Below are 8,760 nucleotides of genomic sequence, written 5' to 3'. Positions count from 1 at the left end.
CTTCTACTTCACCCTCACATATTGGTCTAAGATTAGCAAGATTGAAGATCCACTATTGATGGAAGCTTGATCTTTGGCTATTTGAGATTATCTGGATCAATTGGAGGACTTTATATATATATTTTTTCACGATTGTTATAAATTATATGTTTTTGCATAAAGAATTTTCACATATGGTTTTTCACACTGTATGAAGATCACCATAATATTTGGGTCATCCCAGATGTCATATGTTTACAATTTATGATTGTGTTGAGCGCACTATACCTTTTTTTCACATTTTTTTACGCTTTTTGTAGCTACTGACTTTTAATAAACACAAAAAGGGCTGGAACTCTGCTTTAATATGGGACCATGTCACTCAAAATCAGTAGATCATGGCAACATAGCCCTGAGATAGAATAGGAGACAAGGGGTCCATACATTCCCTCCTTATATAATTGTAAGTATATACAGGAGATCCTGATAGTAGAGGTGAGCGTTCAAATGGATCCTTTGAAATAATTCCAAATACAGATGACCTCAGTATGTCCAAGATTATGGTTACTGTGGATAATTAGTTGGTTTTAAAACTCCATAAAAATAAAAAGCATGAATTTCTCTTTCTCGTTCATGGACGGACACAGCTCCAGAATCTTCATGACCATTGAGTTATGGTACCCCCTATAGGAGTAGGACACTAGAAAAAAAAAAACTTTACCACGCCAATGGGGCAGTTCCAGGAGATACAGTATACTCCCAATCTCTGCTATAGGCACTTTTTTCTGCCTAGTCAGGAGTAAGGACCTAGTTCCTTGCTGGGATCTCTGGTCCTAGCATTATTTCCTTTTTAAACTGAATTTTGTCTTCCTTTATTATTTCCTGTTCCTGTGAGAACTACAATCAACTGCCGGACTGAGCGACGGTGTTAATATCTACTAGATTCAGGGGGTCCCCCCCAGTCTGGGTAGAGAGCGTGCACATGCTTTAGTACCGCGCTAGATCAGCCGCAAAATAGCCCCACTGGACGGGGGGCTGGCCTACGAGTTAAGCATCTCGCGAAGGCGCATACGGCCCGGTCCCAGCCTGAGTCGCAGCATGTCTCCTGGCCGACAGCACCCCCATTCCAGTGAAGCCATGGTCTGTCTGGAGTGGTGCCATGGTGTGGTAAGTTGTGCCCCCTCTCTCCCCTGGGAGTCTTTTGGGGTGGATGTGGGCCCCTACCTGGGATGGTCGGACCCCCGGGTTCCCCTCCTTCCCACATGGTGCCCCCCCCATATCTTGGGGTCCCCTGTGGACTACCCTTACCCGCCTACACCTAGTTCCACCCCCAACCACGAGGCAGGCATACCTGTCCAGGTCCGTTTTGGGGTGTCCAGCAGGCAATGGGGGCTAGTGGGGGGCGAGGGGGACGCGCCACCAGCAGCCGAACACGCGGTTTGGGGGGGTTGTCCTGGTGGGGGCTCCTGCCAGGGCCCCCCTTTCCTGCTAGAATCATCCCTTGCGGTCCCCTCTGGGTTCCGGGAGCTGCGTGGGCGCCACGTGGAGCTGTAGATGGCTATGCACTCGGCGGCCATGTTTGTGTAGTTCGGCGCCCATTTTCTTTTGGTTTCCCATTGAAAATAGAGGCGGCCATGTTTTTGGAGCCTTAGGGGCAGTGAATTCGGTGGTGGGAACCCCTCCTTATCCCCTAGTGCTGACTCCTGGACTTCCTCTTTCCTCCCTATCGCCCCATAGTGTGCAGCACCTGGCTCTTCTCTCAGTGTCTGTCTGGTGGTGGTAAGACTCTGTTTGTGCCTTGATTGCTCTCCCTCTTTCTGCTGTAGCAGCGGCTGGTTGTGCTGCAACCTGTGGTGCCGCTAACCCGGTGGTGGGGAGGGGGGGTCGCATAGCAGTGCTTCTCATTTTGCCTGTGTGGTTCCCCTGGTTAACCTTATGGAGTCCCTGGAGCACATTTCCCCACCTGATCCCCTCTCAGAAACTGCGGGGCCCTCTGGGTCCCAGTCATCACTGTCTGCACTGACGGCGGTCACGGAGTTTTTAGTGTCCAATGTTTATTTTGTAATGCATACACGGACTTGCTAAAAGCATCTTCCGCCTTCACCTGCCTCCTCTGTCTCATCAGATTCTGAGTCTGACCTGGCTGCCGTGGACGCGAATCCCTCTGCTGGGTCTGTGTCCACGCACCCTGAGTGCTCTGATAGTGAGGATGATTCCACTTCTACTGCAGCTCCGCATGAAAAGGGGCTAGTGGATGCACTAATTGATTTGGTGCAGGAAACTTTAAAGATGAAGGATGCAGCTGCTTCTGCACCAGAGGCACCAGCCCCTTTTAGTACCCGCAGATCCTCAAAAGCGACAAAGGTATTCCCTTTTCCCGCCTACTTTGACAAAATTGTCGCGGGTCAGTGGGGATGCCCTAAACCCAATATGGTGGTGCCTAAGAGTTTAGCTAGATGGTATCCCTTTGAGGAGTTCCCGTTGAAAAAGTTGACAGTCCCACCTGTGGAGGATTCTCAGGATTCTAGGCTGAATAAATCCACTCTAATTCTGGTGGAGGAGTCACCTCCTTTTAAAGATCCCTTTGACAGGAGAGCCGAGACTTTGGTTCCCCACATGTTTACTGTGGCTGATTTGGCCCTTAGGCCGGTGTTCACCATAGCCTTGGTGTCTTAGACTGATGGAGTGGGCGAGGATTTTGGCTCCAGGATCTGGAGGGGGAACGGCTTCCCCCTGCCTTTGTGGAGCTGGCGGACCAGATGGGCCAGGGGTTGCAGTTTGTCTATGATGCCTCTCTGGATGCAGCTCCCTTAGTCTCTAGGCTATCCGTGACAGCAGTGGTCCTTCGGCGCATGATATGGCTGAAATGCTGGTCTGCAGACCAGACTTCCAAGAAGGCCTTATCTGATCTTCCCTTTTGTGGGGGATTGCCTGTTCGGATTGTCCATCGATGATATCATTAAGGGTCTTACGGGGGGAAGTGTACTCTTCTTCCACAGGCTGCCAGGGGCAAAGAGTCCAGTCGCAGACATGGGCCTTTTTTCTAGGCCTTTTCGTTCCTCAGGATCTCAAGACAAGGGTTCTAAGTCTGTCAGGACCTCCTCTGGAGGTTCCAAGAGAACCTGGTCTGGTAAGTCAAGTGCGGGTCCTTCTAGACCGGCAGACATGCCCTCTTCTGCCTGAAAAGGTGCCCTCACTCGTATCTGGGTTGGGGGGGATGTCTTCGCTTCTTTCCGGACCCGTGGACCTCCCTGATTTAAGACAAGTGGGTCCACAAGCTGATACAGTCCTGCTACAAGATCGAGTTTCGGTCTTATCCTCCAGATAGGTTCTCTCCTTTTAACCTGCCTTTGTCCCCAGAAGGACTGCGGGATTTCTTCAGGGAGGTGCAAGACTTGCTACTACAAGGGGTGATTGTATCGGTTCCAAAATTGAAACGTTTTAAGATTTTTATTCAAACCTGTTTACAGTTCCCAGGAAGGAAGGCAAGGTATGTCCAATCGGGGACCTCTGAACCGCTTTGTGCAGGTACAGAAGTTCTGAATGGAGTCCATTCTTACGGTAGTGGCATCCCTACATTAAGGGGATCTTCTGGCCTCTATCGATATTAAGGACGCTTACCTTCATATTCCAATATATGTCGGTCATCAGTACTTCCTCCAGTTTGCCGTGGGTGAGGAGCATTATCAATTTGTGGAATTACACTTTGGTCTCGCATTAGCTCCTCAGATCTTTACAAGTGATGGCCCTGGTGTTAGCATTGTTGGGCACAAGAAGTGCCCTGGCGGCTCGGGAAGTAACTGGCATTCTAAGGTGGGCAGAACGCTTCATTCCAGCCCTCTCTGCTGTGCATATTCCAGGGGTAGAAAAATGGCAGGCGGATTACCTCAGTCAAGAGGAGTTGGGCCAGGGAGAATGGTCACTTCATCAGGAGTGGTTTCATCAGCTGAGTCTCGGGTGGGGAACTCCTGAGGTGGACGGGTTAGCTTCTCGTCTCAACAGAAAGGTACAGAGATTTATGGCACAGTTTCAAGATCCTCTGGCCCACGCCACAGATGCACTATGGCTCATTGGGGCAAGTGTCGTCTGATCTACGCCTTTCCCCTCTAAAACTTCTGCCAAGACTCCTGCGAAGGATCGAGGCAGAAAGGATTCCGGTCATCCTAGTGGCCCCAGGCTGGCCTGCCTCGCCGGTCTTGGTAGAGAGATATGATACGGTTGGTCGCCGATGCCCTTTGGACACTTGCTCTCAGAGAAGTTTTATTGGCCCAAGGGCCAATCTTCCATCCTGCTTTACAGTCGCTGGCTTTAACGGCTTGGCTTTTAAAAACCAGGTGCTGAAGGATAGAGGGTTGTCTGAATCGGTGATTCCCACGCTGTTGAAAGCTATAAAATCTACCTCTAGGAAGATTTGCCATCGTGTTAGGAAGATGTACATTGCGTGGTGTGAGTCTCTTGGGGTTCACGGTGTGTGGCTCGCATTTTGACATTCCTCCAACATGGTGTTGAGTGGCGTCTGGCCTTGGGTATTATCAAGGGCCAGGTTTCTGCCTTGGCGGTTTTAACGTCCTTTGGCTACGCATTCTTTGGTTCACACCTTTATTCAGGGGGGTTTGCCATTCGGCTCCCCCAGTGCGGTCTCCGTTGCCTTCGTAGGACCTCAATTTGGTGCTGTCAGTTCTCCAGAAACCTCCTTTTAAAAAATATTTGCGAGATTCCTCTGCTTACATTGTCCCAGAAGGTGGCCTTCTTGGTGGCTATTACTTTTGCACTCAGGGTGTCGGATCTGGCGAGTTGTTTAGGAAATCAGACTGACTATTTGTCCTTATGGATAGACCTTTGAAAGGGCCGGCCACGAATGCCGTAACCATTTCCAGATGGATCAGACAGACTGTGTTGCAGGCCTATTCAATCAAGGGTCATATTCCTCCTTTCCCTGTTAAGGCGCATTCTATTTGGGCGCTTAGTGCCGCTTGGGCCTTCCGTCAGGCGTCAGTGATGCAGGTTTGCAAGGCGGCCACCTTGTCGTTGGTGCACACTTTCACAAAATTTTTATAAAGTAGATGTGCTGGCAGCAAGGTTTTGCAGACTGTTGTTTAAGAGGATCTGGTCCACTTTGAGGGTGTACTGTTTTCTTCAGATGAGCTCCATGTTACCTGGTTGGCTAGGTTTAGCCTTTGGGAATTTTTTTATGCTGTGTTTTTCCCACCCCTCATGTTTAACCACTTTAGCCCCGGAAGATTTTACTGCATAATGACAAGGCCCTATTTTGCGATTTGGCACGGCGCGTTATTTTAACGGATAATTGCGCGGTCGTGCGACGCTTTACCCAAACTAAATTGACGTCCTTTTTTTCCCACAAATAGAGATTTCTTTTGGTGGTATTTGATCACCTGTGCGATTTTTATTTTTTGTGCTATAAACGAAAAAAGAGCGACAATTTTGAAAAAAAATATATATATTTTTCACATTCTGCTATATAACATTCCCAAAAAAATTTAAAAATCTACATTTTTTAACATCTTAGGCTAATTTGTTTTCTGCTACATATTTTTGGTAAAAAAAAAAAAAAAATTGCAATAAGCGTATTTTGATTGGTTTGCGCAAAAGTTATTGCGTTTACTAACTACGGGAAAGATTTATGTAATTTCTATTGTTTTTTTTTTGTTTACTAGTAATGATGGCGATCTGCGTTTTTTTTTTGCGGAACTGCGACATTGCGGCGGACAGATCTGTCACCTGACTGACATTTTTGACACTTTTGGAGGTACCAGTGACATTACTACAGAAATCAGTGCTAAAAATATGCACTGTTACTGTAATAATGCCATTGGCAGGGAAGGGATTAATACTATTGGTGATAAAGGGGTTAAATGTAAGCCTAGGGGAGTGATTCTAACTGTGGGGGGGTTAAACTTGTGAGATAACCATAGAGACATGCGATCCTATATAGCAGGATCGCATGGTCTCTGTGATCATCCGAGGCAGAAGGACGGATGGCTGTGTTTACATCAGCCGTCCGTCCTTCTCAGTCAGCAGGGAGAGATGGAGAGTGTCAGGCGGCCATTGAAGCTGCCTGACACACACACTGGCTCCCCAGCTGACAAGCTCCCTGGCTCCTCCCAAGCAAGTGATGTACCGATACGTCACTGCGCCTGGGAGCGGCCGCCTGCCGCAGTATATCTGCGGTGGGTGGTCTTCAAGTGGTTAACACTGCTTTGGGACGTCCCACTGCTCATGACGATTCTGGAGCTGTTTCCGTTAATGTACGAAAGAGAACATTTTTGTCTTATCGTAAAATCCTTTTCTCTGATGTTCATTGACGGACACAGCACTCACCCCTCTATTGAGTTGGGTTGTTTTTTCTTCTGACACTAATTGTACCAAAACTGAGTGCCTATAGCAGAGAGTGGGAGTATATCCCCTGGGACTGCCCCACAGGCATGGTAAAGTTTTTTTTTCCTGCCTAGTGTCCTTCTCCTGTAGGGGGCAGCATAACCCAATGGTCATGAAGATTCTGAAGCTGTGTCCGTCAATATCACAGTCAGATGCAGGGAATACATACAGTAAAATATATACAAATATATAGTATACAATATCACAGTCAAATGCAGTGGACACATACCAGTTTAATATCCAGTGTATGGGATGGAGTGGAATGGGCCCAAGATTTAATTTAATTTTATAGGTTTTTTGTCAGGTATATTGGGTATGTTCACATTAATGGAGAAGTGAAAATTTCATAGGCTTGTAGATCTCAATGAACTACCACAGCACTGTAGAGCACCATAATAGTTCACTGATTATTCCTGCCAGTGTGAAAGTGCTTGGTTGTACGATGTACAGACAGCTTACACTGAGGCTCCATTCACACCTGGGTGTTTTTGAGTGTTTTTCAGCTCCAAAAACGCTAAAAAAAAACGTTCCAAAACGCCCAACAAGTAAAACCCCATTCATTTAAATGGCCCTGTTCACATCTGAGCGTTTTGCAAAACGCCTGTAGCTGAAAAAAATACATGAGCTTCTTTTTGGGCTGATTACCAGCGTTTTTGATAGATGTCAATGCCCGCCTCCAAAAACGCCTGAAAAAAACGCCTGAAAATCGCGGTAAAAACCCGGTAAAACACTATGCTCAAGTGTGAATGCAGCCTGAGAGTCTGCAGGAGACCTGCATGGCATCAGAGATCTGCTGATCGCTGGTGCAATGCTTTCCAGGCTCCTAAAAAAAAAAAAAAAAAAATTGTAAATGCACATTTTCTTTCCTGCAAAAAAATGTGCATTTATTTATTTTTTTATAAATAAGTGATCTTATCCTTTACTCCTTTTGCTGCAAGGTCAATACAATGTATGGACCTACAGCCCTGCTTCCAGTAAGGACTTCAGCAGACTGCTGAACAAAACAATAGCTATGATTATTGGCTAAAAAGCCGCTGATCAGAGCTATTCAGCTAAAATGAGCGCCCCCCCCCCAAGTGCTGTTGCCTCTCTACCTCTCACCTGCTACCCCCCTTCCCCCCACACTGTCCTCTGCCTTCACCACGCATCCCCCCAGCCCCAATCCTCAACCCCAAGCATCAGCATGTATTTACCAGTAAATCGTAAACACATGTTTACCAGTCCCTTTTCTTTCCTGCATGAACAAAGTGATTGGTACCGACCACTCTGTTCATTCATCACAAATAGGGTTGAGCGAACCCGGACTGTATTGTTTGGGTTTGTACCGGACTTTTGGGTATTCGGTACCCGGACACGGACCCGAACGTTTCACTGTATGTTCGGGTACTGTCTGTTGTTCGGTAATGTTATTTGATGTTTTGGCGCGGTTTTAATGGCGCGGTTTCAACAGGTGCAAGGCAGCCAATCAGCAAGCGTTTAACTAGTGTGCCCTTAGAAGCCATCACAGCCATGCCTACTAATGGCATGGCTGTGATTGGCAAAGTTCAAACAGGGTAGACCGCTCCAGGTGAGGCTAGGATCAGGTGCCGGTCGGATCCGCAATCCAGGATAGCTTCAGACAAAAAGGAATGACCGCACTTCTGATGAATTTTCAAGGAAAGGAGTATCTTTATTCCACATCAATCAAATGGCAGGTACAGGTACACACTGTGAATGCAGGACAATCGGTGGACGCGTTTCACGACTGGATATGTCGCTTATTCATCACCCTGATCAAATGGCTGTGATTGGCCAGTGCAGCATGTGACCCAGAGTCTATATAAGCTGGAGTCACATAGCGCCGCGCATCACTCTATTCTAACTATACAAGGGAGAGGTTCCTGATGCTGCTGAGGGAGAGATAAGAGATTACTGTAGGGTCAGGCTGGAGATTGCTTTGAGGGAAAGCATAGGAGGAAGAATCTTCTTTAATCAGACAGCGATCTACATTGATTGTATTGTGTGGGGGTGCAGTGCACGATCTTTATGCCTTGACCTGAGCCCAGTGAGGAGGAGGAGGGAGAAAAAAAAAAACTTATATCAGTCTGTTAGGTGGGCGGCATGCAGTGCTGCACATTTAATGCAAGCTCAGTGCATATGTGTGTGCTTAATCTGCATTTAAAAAAGAAAAAACAGTTTTCCTTCATATTTTACTTTGACATACAGTCTTTAGACAGACACTGCTTTTCTAACCTGCTCTTCAAAAAGCACCAATGTAAGGGGAAAATAATTATTTTTCAGTATTTAGGGGAAAAAAAATATATTTTTCAGTTTTTCATTCAAATGTTTTTTTTTTTTATTCAGTAGCGGAATAGAACAATAACAGTATCCAACCTGTTAGGCGTG

This window comes from Pelophylax lessonae, assembly GCF_965119305.1.
Source record: "Pelophylax lessonae genome assembly, chromosome: 7".
Lineage (NCBI taxonomy): Eukaryota > Metazoa > Chordata > Amphibia > Anura > Ranidae > Pelophylax > Pelophylax lessonae.
The sequence above is the reverse complement of the archived record's forward strand: the minus strand, read 5'-3'. Positions refer to the sequence as shown.